This window comes from Cupressus sempervirens, chromosome 4, assembly GCF_028749045.1.
Source record: "Cupressus sempervirens isolate cs-2001-9-10 chromosome 4, ASM2874904v1, whole genome shotgun sequence".
NCBI classification, from domain to species: Eukaryota; Viridiplantae; Streptophyta; class Pinopsida; order Cupressales; family Cupressaceae; genus Cupressus; species Cupressus sempervirens.
Window position 1 is genome coordinate 378,699,760 of NC_143121.1, and position 25,460 is coordinate 378,725,219.

Below are 25,460 nucleotides of genomic sequence, written 5' to 3' on the forward strand. Positions count from 1 at the left end.
TCAATCAATTCATTAAATATCATTTGAATACAAAGAAGATTTTAAGAGATTCAAGAGCATAATTATAAGCCAAATTTGTGGAAGACCTAAATCAGACCTAAGTGAATAGACATGTGAAGGCTTATTTTGAATATGATGAGCAAATCTAAGGAAGAATTTTTATGAAGGTATATTCCAAGTTTAGAGCATTTATTGAAAAACACTATTTCAAATCTTGGTGGATTATTCATAAGTACAAGGAAGATTTGTTGAAGACCTCGAAGGAGATCTAAGGAAAATCTACCTACATTATAAACACTTTGCATTTCAAAGGTCGGTTCCTTTTGCATTGCAGGATTTGAGGTTGGTGTCTCTTGCTAATTGAGTCTACACATTTGTTTGAAGTTATATACATACATACATGTGTGTGTGTGTGTGTGTGTGTGTGTGTGTGTGTGTGTGTGTGTGTGTGTGTGTGTGTGTATACATACACACACAATTCACCTACAAGGATTTCAATGCTAAATAGTATATGCATCTTGTCTTCTTTTGTTAGACATCAACTATGTGAATGCTTTCTACATTGCTTTTAGTTGAGTAAATATATATAATAAAATATGTAGGTTTCTATGCCAAACTAACTCCAATGTGGACAAATATCTAATAATTGGGATTTAAACTAAGCAAGAACTATATATTCAAGGAACCAAAAGATGACTACAATGAGACTATTAGAAGTGAAAAAACTTCAGTCTCGTTAAAGAGAATTGGGATGTGTGTTTGAAGACTTAACAAATTTTAGCTTCACTTGGTTTCAAGAATACTATAATATTCTCTACTTAACAAGGCCAACCACATGAAGGCAGAAGCTCATCTGGCCTCACCCCCCTCCCCCTAACATCAATCTAAAGTACCCATTATCATCTAATTACATACTTCATTCATTCATTCATCCATTTATGAACGATAACATTCAATCAATACAATCACATAACATTCATTAATATGATATAAAATTCATTAATACACAATACTAATCAAAAATTCATCAACACATAACAATATTCATTAATATAGAATAAAAATCTCTATTAATACACATCATTCATACATAATTACTTAGAACAAAGTTCTTTCATTATCCAACAAGGTTTATCAAAGAAGATTTTTAAAACATCATTTTTTTTTTTTTTTTTTCTGAGCTCTCTTAAGAAAAGTGCTCATAGGGACATCCATATCTACTTCATTCTCCTCCACTTTTGGCATGTGTAATGTCAAATTATGATGGCTCCTTCTCTTTGGAGGAGCAAGAGGTTGCTGCACTAAACGGGGCTCTTTTGCAAGAACAAGTGAATGTGATAAATTGGCATACTCTTTTTCTTTTTCTAATTGTTACAAGTTTGTAATTAAGTATGAGTACAACATAAAATGCATTTTTCTTACCTGACAATGCCACATCATGTACATTAACATTTTGATCTGCCACCACGTCAACATGTTGAACACTTGGAACATGGTACAGTCCTTCAGCATGATGATCAACATGCTCTGAAATATTCAAAAAAAGGATACACGTCAAATTCCAATTGAAGATGTTAAATTGTATTCATAATTTCATAATTAATTTCCAATAGAAAATTAATACCTCCACCACTATAATTCATATCATGGCCTTCGTCAGGAGCAGGTTCTGTGGTAGGATATGAAGGCTACAGTAAAATGTTATGCACATTGTTATGTAGTCAATTTACGTTTAAAACTAATACCAAAAAGAATCTTCTCAACTATTTAATTTCATTTACTTTTCATTTGACCAATTTACCTGTGAGATATCATTTGGTGCACTAGATTCTTGGGCAAGGCTTACAGATTCTTCACATAGGCATGCAACCACAACTTTATAACCTTCCTTCAAGGCAATTTTTCTATCTTCATCTGTGACCTCCACATTGAAATCTGTGCCCTGTGTTTTTTGCTTGATAACGTCAATTTTCCATGTATGGTTTCATTAAACAAAATTGTTTACAACATTATATTTTTAAAAAAAAAACAAAATTCATTGCTCTACTTACAAGTCGAGACTGCAGATTCATATAGCCACCAGAGCCAAGTTTGTGTTGGCCAACCTTTTCTATTCTCGCTTTTGTAGCCACGGATGTGTCCTGCAATCTATGAACAATTTCAAACATCTTAGATTATATATTTACAAATATCAATAATTAGTGCATGATTACAATGTACTTAATACTATAATGACATACTTTTTTTTCCCTATCTTGCTTCATTATCTCTATCTTCACATAGCCTTTTCTCCTTTGCATCTTCTATTATTTCATTCCACTCCATTGATGGAATCATAAGAGGACAGTCGTACTTTGGGTTATCCTTAAGACCCCTTCTATATTGATCCCTCACAGTCTTTATATGCTTTGCTACACTTTTCAAAAGTAGGCCAATGTCAAAAATGTTTTTCCCAAATTTCTCCTCAATGGATGCAATCAGCTGATTTTTTAATTCCCCAACTTGTAAATTCCACATTTTTAAAAAGAAATAGATTGTTAGATCAATAACTTTAATATATTACAATAAATAGAAGAAAAGAAAAATTATGTAGCAATGATATGAAACTATGTACCTTTTACGTATGGTGGGTCCAAACAGTCTCAATGTCATATAAAAAAGATGTTCAAAGAAAGCATTATTACCTACAAAAACATAAAGGATTTATCAGTCCAAAATGAGTAATGTAAAAGTAAACTAAATTTACACTTTAAATAATATCAATTTTAAAGCACCTGGAAGCTTTCGTTCTCTTAATGGAAACATAGTTTTCTTATTCAGCAATAATGTACCTTCATTCGAACCAATACTAATCACACAAACTACTCTAGGAAATGGATCAGCTTTAGTAGAACTGCTCTCTGTTGCTCTATCAACTGAAACATCATAACAATTAAATGACAATTTTAGTACTGCTCTATGTTGGTCTACCTCCCTACCTATGTCCATGTCTCTCTATGTGTGGCTATATGTGTGTGTGTGTGTGTGTGTGTGTGTGTGTGTGTGTGTGTGTGTGTGTGTGTGTGTGTGTGTGTATGCGTGGTGTGTGTATGCATGTGTTTGTGTGTATGCAAGCTTTTGTAGACATCATTTAAGCACTAATATGCTACTTCGTTGTTCATCAACTTGTAGAAAGACATTACAAAATATAGCAAAACAAGGTTTTACTGGTTCTATTGGGCATAGACGATGATATTTGATTGGTCCTTGTTGGCGACAATGCAACAGACAATAGTGGACTGCCAACCGAAGGAGGAGTCCGCACTTCATCATGAGCTGAAGAATAGAATATTGTTAGCAAAGAAATTTGCAATGGATAAAGATCAAATGGGATACTAGTGAGAAACATCAACAAAAAAAAAGGTAAGTGTTATAATGTTGATCAAAACAAACAAAGTGTTTCTTACATGAAGGTACTGCAAAACAACCTTGACCATGTTCAGCATGTGATGTTGCAACTGGCACATATGTCTATACAAGAACACATAAAATTAGAGATCATGATCCATAAGATACTATAAAATATTAATATCTATTGAACTTTTATTACTGCTTTAGTTGAATTACTGCTTACTTTCAAAGATTGGATTCTACGGTCCAATTCTATTCTCAGTGCCTCTTTCTCCTCACTTTTGTCACCCTTGATGATAATTTGAACAAGCTCATCAGTGTATCTTTTTCATGTAGATATGATGCTTGTATTTCAGATTGCATTTGATCAGCGATCATTGTAGCTTTTTCCTTTCATTTGTGACATCAAATATTCGTATACTTTCATCAAAATAACTCCAACGCCATAAAGAAAAGAACATAATAATAGGACATTTGTTTCTATATTAACATTAAAATTTACAATAATTAATGTTTACCTCTACTAAAGGTGTCTGACATGGTGCATCCATATTGCCCCGTGAAAAAAATTAGTAAGTCTTAGAAATCAGCAGCAAAATTAAAGTAATAGACTTACCCAAAAAAATATTAATAATAAAGTAGATTGTATATGTAAATCATTTGTCTTAAGTTAAAAATTTAGCGTAACTAATGTTTATATCTAAAAAAATATTTGACATGTTCTACTTATTGTTTATATGTGCACATATGGTTTGGAAAGAAATATTTGGTCATACAAGACCCCATCATAGTTGACATTGATGATACCTGAAGATTTCATTGATCATCATGATCATCATCCTTGTCATCATCATCGTCATCACCATCATCATACTTGTCACTTTGATCATCGTCGTCACCACCACCATCATCATCCTCTTGATCACTATCATCATCATGACCATCATCGCCATGATCATCACCATCTTCATCACCATGATCGTGATCATCATCAACATCATCATCATCATCATCATTATCACCATTATCATTAGCATGACCAAAATCATCACCATCTTCTTCTTCTTCATCACTGGGTAACTGTTGTTCCTGATAATCATTTACTTCCTCTTGTGCTTCTTCAATATCTTCTTCTTCGATCACATTATACTTTACCAGCCTTCCTCTTGGGTCATGTCTAACAATAAATGACCAACCTGGTTTTTTTGGAACACCAAAGTAAAACACTTTCTCGCATTGACTTGGAAGAACATAGGGCTCATCTCCGACTGGCTCAAATGACCTTGTATTAATCATGGTAAATCCACTGTCGTGTTCAATAATAGTCCTATCGGGATCATTTTGATTCATTCGTAACCTAAACCATTTGATGACAAATAGAACTATTTTGAATGAATTAAAGTCACACTCAAGTATATCATCCAAAATGCCATAGTATCAATTTTCAGATTGTTGAGGATGTATGTCAGTTCTAGATGAAATATTGGTGACCGCAAAGATAGCACTTATCCCAGAATCACACGTTTTCTTCATTTCATCTAACTTTTTTAAGTAGAATTTATAGCCATGGTAGTACATAGCTTTGTGGTGTTTGACTTGAAATTATTCAAACATGTCAAGAATCTTCTCATTGATCTGTGAGTTGATATTAAACTTATGTCTCATGATTAGTAATCTTATGCATACCTTTTTATCTCTTAAGCCATTTATTAGATCAAGTACCATTGGCATAACATTGGGATCTCCATTACGATGAGCTTCTTTAACCAATGATGCAACACCATCCCATGTTAATGAGCAACCATTTTCTTGAGACTGTTCAATCGACACTGTCATCCAATCAAGATTGTTTGCAATATACAAGTGTAGTGCATCCCACTCATGACCAACTATAAAGAATATAATTACACCAGTTAGAAACAACTTATATATATTGATGATGGATAAGAATTGTTAAATTACAAAAAAAAACTTATAATTACCTCTCACCCTCCTCAATCTACCTTTCCCTATCAGGTACTCCCCTTTGAATTTGTCATTACAGTTGGGATCCCAAATGTGATCTAGATGGATACCTGCTGCAAACTTTGGAAGATATTCACTGATATACACCATGGTTTGGTATATCATATATCCCTCTATCATAGAACCCTCAAGACATGCTCTTTTTCAAACAAAGCCCTTCATAAATTTCAAATGCCTCTCAACCATCCACATTGATCTAGCTTGTACAGGTCCACACAATTCAATCTCCTCAACTTGATGTATGAGGTAGTGTTCTTGAGCATTGAAAAACGTTGGAGGTAAACACTTTTGCATTTCACACATAAGCTGTGGAATTTTTCTCTTCAAATATTTTATATCTTTTTTATCAATTTCTTTGGATGATAACCACCTAAATGAGATTCAACACGCAAAAACACATAGAGGAGATTTCAAATAAAATTATGCAATAGATTTTAGATAAAAAGCTACAAATCTAAGAAAAAATACTCTTCTAACCTCATGTATTTTCCAAAATCATATATAACTTGTTTAATACTGTTTTCAACCTATTGCAAAAGGAATAGAGGTAGGATGAATTGCAATCCTTAAAAAAATGATCATTTCAATATATTATTAAATAATGCAACCGGTACTACATTAAATCTTACAAATATACTGTATATAGAAAACATGACTTACCTTGAGGAAGGTATGCCAATCATGTGTCTTCAACCCTGGCCCAAAATTACCTTTATTTGATAGAAGAGTGCTTATATTTGTAGCAAATCCTGTAGGAAAATTTGTTTTTTTTATGACTTCTTTTAATGCATCACTTTGTTGCTCTGTTAATAACCAAGGAAGGGCACTTGTATTTATGCGATCTTCATTCCTATTTGATTCAATGGAAACTTTTAGTGCATGATTAGATTCATGAATGTCAGTAAAAATTTTAGCAATTTTTTCTCTATCACGCCTTTAATCCAACATTTTCCATAGTGTCTCTGTTACATTCTTTCCAATATGCATAGCATCAAACAAATGCGCAATTGGGAGATCCTTGTAGTATGGTAACCTACTAAATTGAGTAGGATAACTTTTCATTCCTCTAGGAAGTTGGTCATTGATGCCTTGATGACCTTCATGAGCATCATTTATAGCATTAGTAAATATAAGACAATATCGAAATACAAATTGTAAACTTTGAACAACGAATTGGACATTACCTCGACAATTTAGTCGATCATATTCCAACTTCCATAAATGAGGTGTCATTCTTCATGGCCTTGATGATGTCTCTTCTTTCCCATTGAAAAGATGTTTTTCAGAAATTTGATACTTATGATTATTCTGGAGAAAGTATCTAAACTCATAAAATACCTACTTTCCTAAACAATGGCATTTCATCTTTGGACCACAAACTGGACATGAAAATTTTCCCTTTATTTGAAGACCTAAAAGATCATGTATAATTGGATCATGTACAATTATCATGCGCAATTTAAGCATTCGATAGTACTGTGTAAGCACTATAACAAACCAAAAATATGTCATCTTAACAATATAACATACCTCAAAAATGAGTTAGCCCAGGGGCATCATGTATTGTCCATACAAGCATTGCATGGAATTAAAATTGTCGATGTCCTATCGGTCTAGAGATGTCATACATAGTGATGCCATTCCATAACTTCAACAACTCATCAAGTAGGGGTTCAATATACACGTTCATATCTTTAACTTGGTATTTACCTAGCAATTGAATGAACATAAACATTACGTAATTATTATAACCATTTTCATGCACTATTTATAAATTAATTTAGATAACTATAAAAAAAAAAAACCTGGCACAATCATTGACAACATTATGTGCTCCCTCTTTATGAACATCCAAGGAGGAGTGTTATTGTTAATAACAAAAATAGGCCATATTGAGTAAACAGATCTCATATCTCCATATGGATTGACACCATCCGCCACCAATGAAAGTTTCAGATTACGAGGTTCTTCTTTAAAGTGTGACCATGTTTCTTCTATCTCTTTAAATGCAGAACCATCGACAGGTATTCACATAATGTCATCTTGACTTCATGGTAATCCATAAATTGTGCCAAGCTAGCGCACCTAAATAACCATTCAAGACGTGGAATAATTGGAATGTACCAAAGAACCTTGTAAGGCACTTTTTTTGTTATTTGATATGATCGATATCTACTAACATGACAATCAGGACATTCTGTTGCAAATTCATGTTGTTTATGGTATAGAATGTGATCATTGGGACATGTATGTATTGTCTGATACTTCATTCCAATCTGATCCATAATGTTAGATAATTCTCAATACGAACGAGGCAAAATGTTTAATGGTGGTAACAAAAACTCACTAATCAACCTACAACAACAAATATGCATTGTTAATATAATGAATAGTAATTGTATGTTAACATTGAAGATGAAAAAAATGACATACCTTAGCATACATGACATTGCTACATTGGATATGCTATTCATAACCTTTAAGTTCACCAACAACACTATAGCCGACAGTAGAGTTGTTTGGGAGCCTGGGTATAAGGGCTCGTGTGCCTTCTCAAGAAAAGGTATATCAAGACCATCTTCATCATTATTATTAGATTCGCTAGTACCATCATTGTGAGCCTCTTCATCACTTGCCCCAATACCATCTTCTTCCATGGGAGTGTTATCCTCAGCTTGGATATTCACACCTCCCTATTCCTCTAGTAGGAAATCCACATTCAGCAATGGAAAAAAATCGTGGCCCCCTTCAACATGACCATATTGCCTACAATGACTCTAGGCTGTTGTGATTAGAATTATTCGATTCTTTAAACCCTTACACTTTTTGCAAGGACAATAACATTTATCAGGTTTTCTTCGAAACTGATCCCATAGTGCAATCATTGTCTCATTATTTTCTTCTAGATTCATATTGTTAGACGTGGTCTTTCTTCACAGGAAAATATACCTACAAATAAATTGGACATGTTGTAATTAATGTTATATCTACACATATGGTTTTTGTTAATTAATGTTTTCAAATGTAACTAAAATGATTACAAACATATCAAAAAGGACCTTCACAGGGTCTTATTAAATCAACTGTTCTAACATGGTCATGTTGGTTATCTTGAGACCTTAATGTTTTCTCATGCCTTCAACCTTGACCTTGATGCTCCTGCATCATTCTCCCAAGGATCAAGGAAATTTGGATCATCATGGAATTGAGTAGGCAGACCTTCTAGGAAGTTGCAATACTTCAACCTTGTAAGTGTCATGTCAATGCAATGGGTACTAAACAAACAATTTAAGTTGATGAGAAATGGTTGTTATGAATTCAAATTGTAAGTGTCACCTCAATGCATTGGGTATTAAACAAACAATTCAAGCTAATGAGTATGGGTTTTTATGAACCACAACTCATGAAATATGCATTAAGTCCATACCTGTTGTTTACAATGAGTATGGGTTTTTTTTCTAAGAACATACCTATTGTTTACAGTCAGTAAGTTTCTATATCCTCTAAGAAATTTGAAGCAATGAGCCAAAGTCACATGGTTGAAGATGATCATTGTCCCCTTAAAGCGCCATCATTTGATAAATTTTTGCATTGAAATATGATCTAGAAAGGGCCTTTCCACATAGTATGTTGGTACTATTTGGCAATCATCAATCATGTGGTTATTGCAAAGAGGATAGGGACCAAACATGGAATAATGGAGATAGTGCATGGATGTACAAGGAAAATTTGTTGCTCTTTAGCTACTAATCTTGCTTTGTGCTTGTCAATTAAAACATTATTTTTAAACTTGATCTTAATACTTTTTATAATCAATGGCTTTCTTTCCAATGTCTATCTCTTGACTCAACATATTTTTTCATTTTTCTTTCCTTCTTGCTTCATCATAAATACTTGGTTCATAAGCGCTTATGGTGCTCTTCTTGCTAAGATTATGAAGTGGACAATGACTTTCAATCTAGATAATCAAATGTTTGGCTCAACTTTTTTGGGTAAGTGTGATGATATGTAGTGCACTATAAATTTTATCTTCAATGAAAGGATTAGCACCTCTAATTTTCAAATGGTGATCAACCAGAACTAGTTGACAATCTAACCTAAAAAATACATTTTATGCCAAATTCCAATCACAGTTAAAGACATTTAGCTATTGGAAAATGGCAAGATTATGTCTTATTTCAGATATGCAATAAAATGGGCAAGAAATGTGGAAGAACATTAAGTTTTTATCCACCAAAACATGAGTAAAATTGTATAAACTGAATGTATTTTTAAAAATAATGTCAATTCCCTTCAAAAGAAATATTTTTCATGCAACTTACTTGCTGAAGATATTTCAAGTTCAGCAACTCTTTAATCACAGGATGTACAATAGTTGAAATCTTTGACCTGTCTGTCAGCTGTGGCTTGGCCTACAACAACAAAAAATTCTTAGTATATGCATCTCAACATTTAAAAAATACATCAAGCAATTTAAGTTAGTTACAGTCTGTAAATTAACTGGCATTTGTTTCTTCTTTAACATATTTGACAATCAAGTACAATTAATAGGAATGCAAGAGCAAAACTTGGAATTCTACTAATGTCATCACTGTTAATCTTGGGTACTAGTACAAAGCTAGTAAGAAATTTGCAATTATACCAACCAAGATATTTACAAGACTTGATCACAAAAGGTTCATTTAGCACAAAACAACTTCAAAAATATTGCATATATACACTCTTTGACGCTATCAAAGGGAATAATTATTTTAATGATGTTTTACGTAAGAATTGCTAGAGAAAATGATAAGCATGAAATATATTCAAGTTTTGACACTAAGGAATTGAAACACCCACACTCAGGAATTGCCTTGAGTATTTAAATTCACTCAAATTATGCCTTACAACTTCTTTGAAAAATAATGATTTAGATATTCAATGGTATCTTAAGTACTATATACTAGTGCTTGCACCAAGCATAGGTGCAAAACTATAGTCAATAGTGGTATGTAGTTGATCATTTTAAAAATGTGGCAACTAGTAGAATTTTTTTATAGAAAAGCCCTATACTATTATTTGGTAGGAAGATAATTAGAACCAAAGTAAACATGGTGTGCACAACTAGCATCATTTGATTATTTTCTATTTTAAGGTGTAGAATATTTGGTGGATCTTAATTTTTGTGGAATCTATTTTGAGCAAGGATATGCTAAAAATGAGTTCTTCTTCTACAACCATAAAAAAATTATCAGATTCACCATCCAAACTATTGAGTTTGAACCAAATATCAATATCTAGTTTACGAACAGTTGGCCTAAATGATTGTTGTTATAATTGATAATAACATCAAGCTTGATTTGATGATTTTTTTTATTGACTTGTAAATTTTCTAATAATTCAATAGATTAACCCATTGATAAAAAAAACATGGAAACTCATTAGCTATTATTGTGGAGTTAGATCTCAACATTGGCTCTAGTATTTCTTTAGTTGGCAATCGTGCATTGGTTACATCTAGATTATCACTAGCTATTGCAGATGATAGAAGTGATACTATGTATGAAGCTTCTAATATAGGAACTCCATGAGAATCTAGAGATCATTTAATGGAGATTTGGTGATGAAAAATGGGATCTCTAAAGATGAATAGGGCTCATTGAAGTTAAGAGGGAGAAAAATAATCTAATGAGATCCCAGTTGTCTATATTGATAGCAATGGTAATGAGGCCAATTCCTCCAAAGGAAGAGAAATATACAATGTTGGTACTATTACTTCTTTTAAAGATGGTCTTATCTCATTTTAGACCTATATGGCGAGCATGAAATTACAGGCATAAAAGCATAGAGACTTAGAATCAACCAGTCTTGCTAGAGAAGGAATGAGTAACCCAACTACAATGGGACTTAGAGGAGCTTCGTGAATTAAGACTTTTAAAGAAGTAAAGAAAGGGTCAACATATGAATAAAACCATTTGGCTAAAATTTGTAAGAATATTTAAGGAAATTTTTAATATGGATTGTGTAAATTCAAAACTATCTTTTTGTTTGCAATCATGTTACATCCTGTTTTCATGCATTTATTGTTATGTTAATGGATTGATAAATAAGTTCAATCTATTTGGAAGTGAAGTATATTTAATCCTCTTTCATTTGAATAAAATTAGAGGTTTTGGATGAGAAATATATTGACAAATCCTTTGGTTTTTGTAAAAAATGTCATGAAACTCTTATTTACAGACCTAGTGATAAGGGTTTGATCAAATAACACATTTTGACCATGGAAAAATGTTGAGTTTTACCTTTTGGGAAATAATATTCATGCATCTTTCAAATAAATTTGTTTTGATATTGTTTGGTTTTGTATCTTGGAAGTTATTTGACATTCTAGAGGGCAGAACTCATAAATTCTATGACAATAATAATCGGTCTCAGTGCAGAGGCCATAAATTTCTATCTAACTGTTGGATGATTCTGAATTTTGGATATGTTTTAGGAGGGCTGAATATCCACAATCCCACCATTGTGATTGGTGTAATAATGTATAGTTTAAAAGTTATGAATAATAGAATCAAAATTATCAAAACTACATATGATAGTTTCATGGTAGTGAGTAGGTGAAATGTTATCATATTATCTAGGTTTGGAGAATTTTGCAATGTAGCTTATAGAAAATAGATCTCAAATGCTTAATAGAATGAGTATTAATATCTATGTTCAAAAATATAAGGATGACTAATATTTGACAGAAATATAATACATGAGTGTGTGGAACATCTTATAAAAATGGTATGTTTGTACATGGAACACTAGAAAATCTGATTCACACGGTGTCCCTACATGATTACCCTCCATAACACTAAACTACTACTTTACAAGGTATGGAATTCTGAATCCATTCCTTATATTGATTTCCATTTCTATAAATTGACACAATCAGCATAAAAATGTCCAGCTAACAATCTATGCATTGTAATGTCATAAAATATTTTGAATCTTTCAAAAGGCCTAGGTCAACATACCTATTTTAGCAAATAACCCTTCAATGTCTTTAACAGATCTCTCCAAATCAGAGAGAGGTATGCAGGCCTACTTGGTCAGAGTGTTTCTGCTCACCATACAACATCCCAAATGTAAGTTTCATCTAAGAATATCCTGTAAACTACATCTACTAAATAACACTACTAATAGACAAAATGTCAAATAGGTTAGTATGGAGAAAAATAATACTGAAACATATTTCAAAAGTCTCCTTGTCTGAGTATTAAATAAACAAATATCATTATTGAGAAATTGCCACCATGCAAATAATTTTAAATTGAAGTTTGTGTTTACCATGTCCAGAGAAGAATGATCTAGAAATTCAAATGCTAAGATGATCTCCCCTAACTGTTGTTTTGCTGTAGAGAGTAGTCTCTGTAAAAAGCGAATGAAATTTTTTAATTTTAATACAACTGTCAACTTGAAAATAGTTCTATGCTCCACAAAATCTGAGATATCAATTCCTATAACATATCATCTGTGCTCAAGTTTAAAGTGAAAGAGACCATACAAACTATTGTAAGTTGTGCCCAAGTGGGACACATTTAAAATAAATTTAAATACAAATTTCAATCAAATTCATGTTAGAATCAGTCATATAAATCAATAAAATTGTTCCCTTTCCAGCTCCATAATACTACAGAATTGGTAATCATATCAGATCAACCATGGATTACATTCTTTGAAGTGTCTAAAGTAACTAGCAAAAATCATCATTTCAAAAGTAAACATGAAAAGAAAAGTGAGAGAGATTCTCATCCACTAACAGGAATGCTTGAACATTTTTCTCTATATGTTGAGCAGAACTAACCTGAAATACATTCTAGTGTATTTGTAAAGATCAAAAGTTATCCCTCTTCAACAGAACCCTCTTGTACACTCTCCAGTTATAGTAGCCACATGGACTCTTGAGCAATTGTATAGGCACAAAATCCAAATAATTGCTTCTCTAAAGCAACAAAGTTTGAGTTGGGAATTCAAGAGCTTTTATGCAAGTATTTTCTCAAATTTTAAGGTATTTTGGTCTTACATATCCACTTTGACAATTGTATGATAACTAATCTCCAAATTATACTCTTCAAAACATCAGAAGCAATGTAGGTAGCAAACTGTATTTAATACATTTTTCTTATAATTGAAATCTCTTAATATTAATAAAATATTACGACTGTCAAGTCAAATGGGATGACCTTGAATGCTAAATCATAGAGACTTTCATAATGAAAATACATGGTCAAATCACAAGGATAAATGCTACATGCCTAAAATGCACAACTGTTGAACATCAAATTCATGTATAGTATTGGAAAGTGTTTGAATGTCAAATTAGATTAACCATGATATTTGATTTGAGAAACACCAAATGGACATTCCCTTGCCAAGAGTTGCTTAGATGTGTCATCATACCTTTCCCGTGGTTCCATAATGTGGTCAAGTTGCCAAAAATTCCTAAAGGTATTTAAGTCAAAGTGTTTGTTGAGGTGTCCTATGTGTTTTTTGACAAGTAGGATTGGTTATAAAGTGTAATGTCCTCATTTTAGCTTGCCATGGTTTATGTTTGCATTGACCTATTATTGGCACTCGTAGGTTAAGGCTGATGGCTAGAGGGCCCCATCTGGAAAAACAAGAGGATCTTTCCCTTCTATAGTACAGAAGTGTTTAGGATTGCTCCTCATTTGTTTCAGTTAGGTACACTTACAATTTATAGTAAGTTATGTATCCAACATTTCTACATTTGGCAAGGCACTTGGACCGATCTCAACGCAGTGACGACCCTTGGCACTACTAATTTTATCAAATATTCAGGGAATTACTAGTTATAGTAGGTTAGAAGTTAATAGAGAGAACCATTAATAATTTTAGTAAGGCAATTGGCTGTGCGATGGAAGCAATGGTTGACCAACTGGTTCAGATGAGAGGGAGAGATGATGAGTAATCAATGGGATATTAAAATTATAGTAACACTAATAAAGCTATTTATAATGGTTATATTGTAAATTTATTACTTATCTTCATAAAGTATTGTTGAGGAGCCATTATACTTAATGGAAAAGTATGCCTTTAATAATGACATAACTTAATTCAAACACAAAAAATAGTTATATAAGTCATTAAAGTGACATATTGGTGAAATCTCATGAGTCAATGTTTATTGAGGAATTATAAAAGCCCTAGAAATGAAATTGATGGATTTTTTGTTTATGAGTTTTGAATTTTATATCGGATGTTCCAGGGAAGAGTGCAATGTTGAGTTACAAAACATTATATGACTACTTTGAGTCTTGTTTGCATTCAAAGCATGAAATTTAGTACTGGTCCTAAGTTTTCATAGCAATCAAACCATGGATTTTGTATTGATTGATTCTAAGACTTTATATTATTCAAACCATAGATTTTAATGTTAATTCTAGTTTTTTATGGCATTCAAAACATGAACTGTAGAAGAATTTATATGGTCTGAAGGGATGCTACCCCACACTTCTCGTCACCACCCTTGTAGACAAATGTTGTTCTTGGACTCCTGGGATATTATTATTGGGTAAAGCTTAAATGGTCTTGAAATTTTTTGTTTGCTTTTTCTATTTGGGGTTCTTTAGAAAGGGAGGAGATCCTAGCAGCGGCAAGCCCAAACTTCAGATTTTTGTTCCTTCTACGACTTTTGGTGGAGCATTAATAAGTTTTGTACTATGCCCAGCAGAGTTGATAAAGGTAACAAGAACTAGACTTTGTATCTATTGTATGTATATAAATTGAACTCTAGACTCCATACCATTGACTATTTGTTGTTTTGCAATGTAGATTGCAAGTTCAGGAGAATGCATATGTGTATTTCAAAGTGAACTTGAATTTTTGTTGTCTCCAATGATAATGTGGCAGTGTGGTATTTAATGGAAGGCATTTACAATTGATTGAATTGCCAGTGATTTAACATAAGTGGCTGAACATTTTGTATTTATAAACAAATATTGTGTGTGCATGGAGTACTGTTCTAAGTAATATATGACAAGAGAGACTCAAGATTCAAGGTTGCCATAGAATTGTGTTGAGGATTCGGTAATGGTATTGAAATTATTATTGAAAGTTTCGTATAATGGACACTTGAATAGAGCTGAAATTACTGAAACTTTCAAAGAATGAACATCAATTCTTTTAGTTTTGAGGAATTCCATGATTGGTACTTATATCCCTCGTGATAATGGTTCCACATAGTAATTCTTTAGCACTTATTTTATTATCTTGTTGATCAATCAAATTATAATATTATTAATTAGATAAATATTAAATAACAATACATAAAACCATCAGAAAGCCCATCACAAAGCCTCATGGCTTTGGTGAACCATCTGAAAGGAGAAAGAACAATATGGGCATGTCGAATAGGGGTGATAGGACACATCTATTTACTCTTTCCGCTCATGTCTATTAGCAAGAAAATGTCAAATACTGCACAATATGCATGAAGATTCATGCTTTAGTTGATCTCAAATACAGTTTGAGATCAATTTCTAATTTAGGATCAAAACAGTGAGATTGCAAGATCTTCAACTGAATTGTTGAAATAATGGGTGTTGCACACATTGCATAATATTGTTATATTTTATTATTTTATTTTATTATGTAATGTTGTACCTAGATGGACGTGCAACATGTAAAGATTCCCATAGAATATTCTTGATGAGTTTTATTGTAACATTGTGATAATATTTCATGTAATTATTTAATATTGGGAAAAAGAATTAAATGCCCAATATTAAATGTGGGGTCAGTGGGTTAAGTAGCACATGGTTTATGTAATACCACTTAGTAGTTTTGTGGGACTTGCTACTATATAAGCAGCCACAAGGGTAGTTGTTGGTGATAGAGAGAGATAGAGAGTGATAAGGAGAAGACAAAAGGCAAGAGTCGAGCGGGACAAGGCTTGACAGGTTAGCCAAGGGAGCATTTGTGAAGGTTGAAAGCATGGCATGGGATGTGTGAATTCAGACTTGTTCACATAGTTTGCTCGGTTGTGGCTATGGCCATGAAGGCTTCCATAGTTGTATGGCAATGGTATTTTTGCTGAATAATACATGATGATGGATGCTTTTGGAGGCTGGGTTTTTCCCTCAATGAGGGTTTCCCAGGGTATATCTTGTGTCACAATTTTGTGGGTATGTTGTCTATTCTCTTGCATGTGGATTTTAATTCCATGTTTATTTTAGATTTATTATGGGTTATGTGGAAACGGTTATATTCTTTATTGCCAAGTTTCCTAACAAGTGGTATCAGAGCTATGGTTTTATCATTGTAACCCTAGATTGAATCCATGGGAATGCATGAGAGGATTTTAAAAAAAAATGGCAAGATATATGAATAATTTATTGCAGATCTGAGGGTTTTGGGTTTGCTGTTATGATGGGATGTTAAAAGATTTGGGCATGGGAAATTGTTGGATAAAAAGGTTTTTCGGATGTCTTCATTTAAATGAGAGTTTTGGGGGGTAGCTTGCAGAAATGACCTCCTGGGCAAAAACAGACCTCACCATTGGATCCGGGTCAACATTTCCATAAAATTTGATATATAATATGCCCTAGTTTGGCCATGTTCAGAAGAAATGGAAGAGTTTTTTGGTTTCAGCCCATGATGGCCGTCAAATTTAATCCCGTCGGAATTTTCGTCACTGAAAAAAAAATTAAAAATGAAAAATCGTACTGAAAATGGTAAAAAGACTGTTTTAGTAAAACGACCATAACTTTCTCTCAGAATATCGGATTTTAGAGTTCTTATAGGCGTTGGAAAGCTAATTCAGAGCACTACAAGATGGTGTAGGTTTGGTTCTATGATTTTGAAATTTTTTTAGGTTTTAAGAGCCCTAAAGTCAGATCTTATTTATTTTGAGCACGAATTGGGGCATAACTTGGGCATACGGAGTCGGATTTTGGACTTCAAGTAGTCAACGGAAAGCTCTTGGAGAGCTCTACACATTGGTTCAGATTTGGTGCAAGTTTGGCATGATTTATTTGTTGATATATTTATCTGAACTGTTTATGGTATATTTTGACTATGGTAACATTATGAGTTTATGGCATTGGAGATTTAAGTTTTGATGTCATTGTATACTCAAGTTTGGTCTCATGATGATATGGTTATCAGTGTTTGGTTTGGATATGCATGATGACTTGTTGGGTCTACAAGTTGTGCAGTGTTGTAAGCGGTCTATACTTACAGGTTGCATTTATAGCTTGGTTATGGGTTGTCTTTGCCCATTGATCTTTCATTATTGATGCATATATAGATTGGTGGCTTGGATTTGGGTTTTCTATTCCCTAAGTCACATGATTTACTATTTTCTTCATGTAGAAGGGATGAGATGTTGTTACCAGGTACAGTCATGGCAGAGGATTGTGGTTGACTATATTGACAGGTTGGACACTTTGAGAGCCAGATGCTCAGTTCATGGATGTGATCATGGTGTCATGGATTTTGGCATGACATGATTGGATATATAGGTACATCCTTAATGTTCATTAGTTTGGATTTTCTGTTTTGGTTATGGCGGTATATCTTCTTGGTTGAGGATCATGGTTATTTGGTTTCTTTTGAGGAGCTCATGATGTGCACTTTGAGTTCTTTGATGGTTTGATGCCTTGGTTGATTCTCATGGTTAGAGGATGGTTTTTCATCATGATGTCATGGATAGCTTGGATACACGGTTTAGTGGGAGCTTGTGACAGTGATGGGGTGACAGTGCAGGATTAGTTCCTGGTTTGGTTTATATCTTCTTGATTTGGAGAGGATGGATTTTATAATGCCATAGGTGACTTGGTACCATAGTTGAGTGGGAGTTGTTGGCATTGATATATTTATTGAGTGTTTGTAGATGTTGGAGGTTTGTCTTAGATCCTATTGCTGCAAAAGCATCTTTGACATTTGCATGGTGCACTTGTTATCTTCATGGTGTGTGAAGATGGTTAGATCTTGAGGACTCATGGAGTTCTTGGTTATCTTCATGGTGTGTGGAGATGGTTCTTCATGGTATGTGGAGATTTTTTTCTTCATGGTGTGTGGAGATGGTTGCATCTTGAGGACTCACAGGGTTCTTGGCAAAGGTGTGGTTTATGCTTTTATTTGGCATGTTATCCTTGGTGTGAGGATGGTTTCGTTATTATGTCATGGTATACTCTTGATATGCGTTTAGAGTTGTGACATGTTATAGTGTGTTCATGTGGAGCATGTTATCTCTCTAGTTGAGATGGTAAGATCATGTTGTCATGTTTATGTTCCTGAGGCCATGGTTGGAACTTTGACATTGATCTTGGTTTAGTTTCTTGGTATTGAGTACACTGATCATAAGCTGGATACTTCATGATATTGCTATGTTGCATTTGGAGTTGGCATGGATTGATTGGTTACAGTTGGCATGGATTGATTGGTTACAGGTGCTCATGGATACTTAGAGACAGGTGGTGACGCTGATTTCTCTTGGATTAGAGAAGTATTTGTTGGGACGGTTGATGGTTTTAGCAGGAAGTCTGAGGGGCAGTCACCTGATATGGACTTGAGAGAAGATTGTTCTTAGATGAGTCTTGGTTGGAGACTTGGGTATCTTGATGAGCATTCTCATTCCCCACTCTTGGTCTACTCGGAGGTTTGCTACTTGAGAGGTATAGCCCATTATTTTCTCTCAGTTGCATTATATTTATGCTTGTCTTTCATGGATATGGATCTTGAGCTATGGTACATGAGTTAGTTCTGGAGGGTTCATTTGAGAGATGGTTTAGCATTGGTTATCTCCATGTGCATATGTTGTTATGTTGGTTGAGTTTGGGAGATGGTTTTATATTGGGCATTTTTCTTGGATTAGGAATGGTTATTCCTTGGTTTAGGAATGGTTTTATGAGTTTGATCTTCTTGTGAGAGGCTTACATCCATGATTAGTTATATGGTATAGTTTGGGTGTTGTTGAGGCTTCTTGTTGGGGTTTTATGGAGGAGATCATACTTGCACAGTTTACATCTAGAGGTGTGTGTAGAAGGACATGATACAGGTTATGATTTGCATGGTTTCTTTGGTCTTGGTTATCTTCCTGGATGTTCAGTTTTTCCTACATTAGATTTGAGATTGGTTGGAGATTGTGATCACTGGTTTGTGCTCATGCATGTCATGTGAGAGATGACATGGTTATTCATTTATCTCTTTCCTTTGTTGGTTGTGGTGAACTTGGGAGAGCATTGGAGACTTGTTATGAGAGTTATTCTTGTAGGATATCAGTTTATGTATTGTGGATGTCCTTGATACTACATGGATTCACTTATTTGAGATGTGTTGAGTGGATTGGTTATAGATTTGACATTATCTTTTGCAATGGGAGCTTCTTGGTATATATGTGGCAGGTATTGCTCTTGAGGCTTGTGATTGCAGGTTATAGATTGGATATGTCGGTGATATGAGATTCACTTGTTATACCTTTGAGGTATGGATAGTTGGATGGGTTTGGCACTTTTCTGTGGGTGCTATTTCAGCTATGGATATTTTGACAACTACCGATACATGTGATTACCTTTGGATCAGGTTTTTGTGCTTGGAATTTTAGTTGGTACAAGATTTTATGATCTTCTAATGCGACAGGTTGGGTGGTTTTCTCTTTGGATGGCTTCTATGTATGTCCAGTGGGAGTGGCATAATAGGAGGTGAGATCATTCATGTTCGAGATGCTGGATACTTTGATTTTGTTGTGGTTACCAGGATGGAGCACTTGCTGTATTTTGATCCATGATGGTGGATGTGCTAGGAGGGATTGTTCCCTTGTTCATTTATGTGGCTACAGATTGACCCTATGCAATGTATACAACAAGTGGGAGATTGTTGAAATAATGGGTGTTGCACACATTGCATAATATTGTTATATTTTATTATTTTATTTTATTATGTAATGTTGTACCTAGATGGACGTGCAACATGTAAAGATTCCCATAGAATATTCTTGATGAGTTTTATTGTAACATTGTGATAATATTTCATGTAATTATTTAATATTGGGGAAAAGAATTAAATGCCCAATATTAAATGTGGGGTCAGTGGGTTAGGTAGCACATGGTTTTAGCACATGGTTTATGTAATACCACTTAGTAGTTTTGTGGGACTTGCTACTATATGAGCAGCCACAAGGGTAGTTGTTGGTGATAGAGAGAGATAGAGAGTGATAAGGAGAAGACAAAAGGCAAGAGTCGAGTGGGACAAGGCTTGACAGGTTAGCCAAGGGAGCATTTGTGAAGGTTGAAAGCATGGCATGGGATGTGTGGATTCATGCTTGTTCACATAGTTTGCTCGGTTGTGGCTATGGCCATGAAGGCTTCCATAGTTGTATGGCAATGGTATTTTTGCTGAATAATACATGATGATGGATGCTTTTGGAGGCTGGGTTTTTCCCTCAATGAGGGTTTCCCAGGGTATATCTTGTGTCACAATTTTGTGGGTATGTTGTCTATTCTCTTGCATGTGGATTTTAATTCCATGTTTATTTTAGATTTATTATGGGTTATGTGGAAACGGTTATATTCTTTATTGCCAAGTTTCCTAACATGAATATTGACTTAAGATTTATGAAGGTAATGTTAATGATGTCAAGTTTCCACAACAAGACCAAACTACTAAAAACCATTCAACCAATCTTTGGTAAGTTTTTATTTTCTCTTGGAAGCTTACCATCCCAGAAAAATCACACAGTGTTAGTAACTCTCCTTGTGAAGATCAAGCCAAATTTTTAGGTCATCGATCCAAACAAAACCAAAGTTTGGAGTAATCTCCTTGTAAATCTAATTGAACATTTGAGCTGTTACATCAATTTATCTTTAATGACTTTTTAAACTGATCAAAACTAAGTAAAAAATAAAACTATTTGTAAAAGGGGTGTTCAAAATTAAAACATCAAACCAATATTACATTGAAACATTTGTTGAAAAAGAAACTACAAAAGTATTAGCTAATTCTGATCTTCATGAATAGGTTTAGCTCTCATATTATATGTGTTGTTAGGATAAACCACGGACAGAAATAAAAACTACATGCAAATATAACCAATAACAGAAAATAATAGAACACACAGAAATGAACACAAGGCACCAAGATTTAACGTGGTTCACCCAATCCCTGGGCTACGTCCACCAAACAGCAAGTCCGATCTTATTACAATCCAGTGATTACAACCTGATTACAATCCGTAATCCCTTACAGCTCAATACCGCCGCAAGAACCAATTTCGTATCACCACATATCAAAAATACCCAACCCTAAGCCCTTTTTATACAAGTATTAAACCGCTTTAGGGTTATAACATGTCGGCCATATGTCAGCCATAATATGTCGGCTACCATGTCGATGTCGGCTACTTCCAAAAAAAATTTTTTTCGGGGCGATGCCCCGAACCCCACTATTTATGAAGTATGTACAGTACTTTCCTGATCAGTCACCACAATCTAACAATCTCCCACTTGGGGACTGATCAGGCTCCACACTAAACAACAATCTCCCACTTGGAGACTGATCCTGTAGCAATACAACTACCGCATGGGGCTCCCACTGGATCAAACCACCCTGGACTCTGCTGTTCTTTTATTCACATTTGGTCTAAAAGACCAACTGAAGCTGAAGAGGAGTTCAACTTCTCCCTTGTGACAACCTTTGTCAACATATCTGCTGGATTTTCATTGGTATGTATCTTCTCCAGCTTTAACTGTCCATCCTCCAAAACAGACCGAATGAAATGGTACCGCAACTGTATGTGTTTGGTCTTAGAATGCAGAGCTGAATTCTTAGCAAGATGAATGGCACTCTGACTATCTGTGAACAAAAAATTATCCTTCTGAGGATGTCCCAATTCTTCCAAGAAGAACTGAAGCCATATCATCTCTTTGGCGGCCTCTGTAGCAGCAACATACTCTGCCTCTGTAGTGGAGAGAGCGTTAATCTTTTGTAGCCTAGAAACCCAGCTCACGGCTGCCCCACCAACAGTAAAGACATAACCTGTAGTACTCCGCCTGGTATCAATATCCCCAGCCAAATCTGAGTCAACATAGCCCTGTAAATCAGTAGTAGAGCCCCCAAAGTGTAAACACTTATTGGATGTTCCTCTCAAATATCTGAGAATCCACTTGACAGCATTCCAATGCTCAAAACCTGGATGACTCATATACCTGCTAACGACTCCCACTGCATGTGCAATATCTGGCCTAGTGCATACCATAGCATACATCAAACTTCCTACAGCTGAAGCATAGGGTACCTTGGACATCTTATCCTCCTCTTCCTGTGTCTTGGGACACATCTCCTTAGTCAATTTCAAATGACCAGGTAAAGGTGTGCTGACAGCTTTAGCATTCTCCATAGAGAAACGTTGCAACACCTTCTCAACATAATCAGCTTGAGATAGCGTCAATGTTCTGTTCTTCCTATCTCTGCAAATCTTCATACCAAGAATTTGTTTTGCTGCCCCCAAATCCTTCATAGCAAATGCATGTGCTAATTGGCGTTTCAGCCCCTTAATATGATCCATGTTAGACCCAGCTATAAGCATATCATCAACATATAAACATAAAATAATGTAGTTGTCATCATCCAACCTCTTAAAATAAACACAGTAATCTGAATGACACCTATTATATCCATGCTCATGCATAAAACTGTCAAATTTCAGATACCATTGCCGAGGTGCTTGCTTCAGGCCATATAAACTTTTCTTCAATTTGCACACTAAGTTCTCCTTACCTTTGACCTCAAAACCCTGTGGCTGAGCCATATATATTTCTTCATCCAAATCACCATGAAGAAAGGCTGTTTTAACATCCATCTGCTCTAAATGCAAATCTTCAGTAGCCACAAGACTTAAAACAGTACGAATAGAAGTCATTTTAACAACAGGAGAAAATATTTCATCAAAATCAATTCCTTTTTTCTGTGCAAATCCTTTTACAACTAACCTGGCCTTAAATCTTTTCTTACCTCCTTCCTCTTCTTTCAACCTGTAAACCCATTTATTCTGTAAAACCTTTTTACCTGCAGGCAACTTGCACAAATCCCATGTCTTATTTTTCAGCAAAGAGTCCATTTCATCTTTCATTGCAGACTCCCACTGAATCTTAGTATCCACCTGCACAGCTTCATCATAACTTTCAGGTTCACCAGCATCAGTAAGTAAAATAGAATACAAAGAGGGAGAAAACCTTTGTGGAGGTCTAATTGGCCTTGTTGACCGTCTAACATTCACTGGTGTATGTGGTATTCGTTGTTGCGGTTGTTGCACATCATGAGGAATGGCTGGAACATCAGCTTTTGGAGTATCATCCAGCACTACATAATCATCTTCTTTCTTCTCATGTTGCTGCAACAGATCTTTGTACAACACTTTTTCATTGAATATGACATCCCGGCTTCTTATAATTTTATGATTTTCAAAATCCCAAAGCCTATAACCAAATTCATTAATGCCATATCCAACAAAGACACATTTCTTTGATTTAGCTTCTAGCTTGGTTCTATTTTCAGAGTCTATATGAGCAAAAGCTTCACAACCGAAGGTCTTGAGAAAAGAATAACTCACCTTCTTGCCAGTCCATTCTTCCTCTGGAATACCACAGCCCAAAGGAGTAGAGGGACCTCTATTAATCAAATATACTGCAGTATTGACAGCCTCCGCCCACATGTGTAAGGGCAACCCAGCATGCAACCTCATGCTCCTTGCGCGCTCCATTATAGTCCTGTTCATGCGTTCAGCCACTCCATTTTCCTGTGGAGTCCTTGGAACAGTTTTTTGTCTACGAATACCATTAGTGGAGCAATAATCTTCAAATTCATGACTGCAATACTCACCACCATTATCAGATCTGAGACATTTTAATTTCTTACCAGTCTCATTTTCAACCAAGCATTTCCATTTCTTAAAAGTTTGAAATACATCAGATTTCTGTTTAAGGAAATAAACCCATACTTTTCTAGTTGCGTCATCAATAAATGTAACATAATAATGAGAGCCACCAAGGGAAGATACCTGAGCCGGTCCCCATACATCTGTATGCACAAGTTCTAATTTCTCCTTTTTGTTTTCCTTCCCTGTCTTTACAAAACTCACTCTCTTTTGTTTTCCATACACACAACTTTCACAGAAATCCATATTCACACATTTTAGACCTGGTAAAACTTTCCTTGAATGAAGTACTTTCATACCTTTCTCACTCATGTGCCCAAGTCTATTGTGCCACAGCGCTGTATCAGAATCAACAGCAGCTATTTGTTCTCCCTGCTCATCTGCAGTAATTGTTCCTGAATATTCATTTTTCTCTGAAACAATCAAAGTAGAAGGAACAATATGACCTGTACAAAGATATAAGGTGCCTACTTTCACACCTTTTGCTACTACAAGGGAACCTTTTGAAACCTTCCAATTTTTATCATTAAAAGTAACTACACAACCCTCATCACCGAGTTGCCCTACTGAAATTAAATTTCTACTTAGTTTTGGAACATGTCTTACCTCATGTAGTAGCCAATGATTCCCATTCTGCAACTTAATCTTAATTTTTCCCTTTCCAACAATCTGACAGGGTTCATTATCCCCCAAATAAACAAGCCCAAAATCCCCTTGGACATAATCAATGAAATAACCTCTATGAGGTGTAGCATGAAAAGAAGCACCAGAATCTAAAACCCATGAATCATCAACACTCTCTAAAGACAGAAGCAAAGCATCCTCTTCGGATTTGTTACTTACCACATTTGCCTCTTTGTCTCCATCTGATTTATCTCCTTCATTTTTCTTTCGAGTCCAGCAATCTTTCTTTTTGTGCCCTGGTTTCCCACAGTACCAGCAATCATTTGGTCCTCTCGATTGAGACCTCCTCCCCTTTGACTTTCCTCTTGATTTCCCACGATTTCCAGAGTTACATCCTCTTTCAGTCGTTCTGCCCCTGCTTTGTGCATTTAAAGCACTTCCTGATGTAGATCCACCTGAGGATTTTCTACGAGTTTCCTCACTTAAAATAACACCAATCACA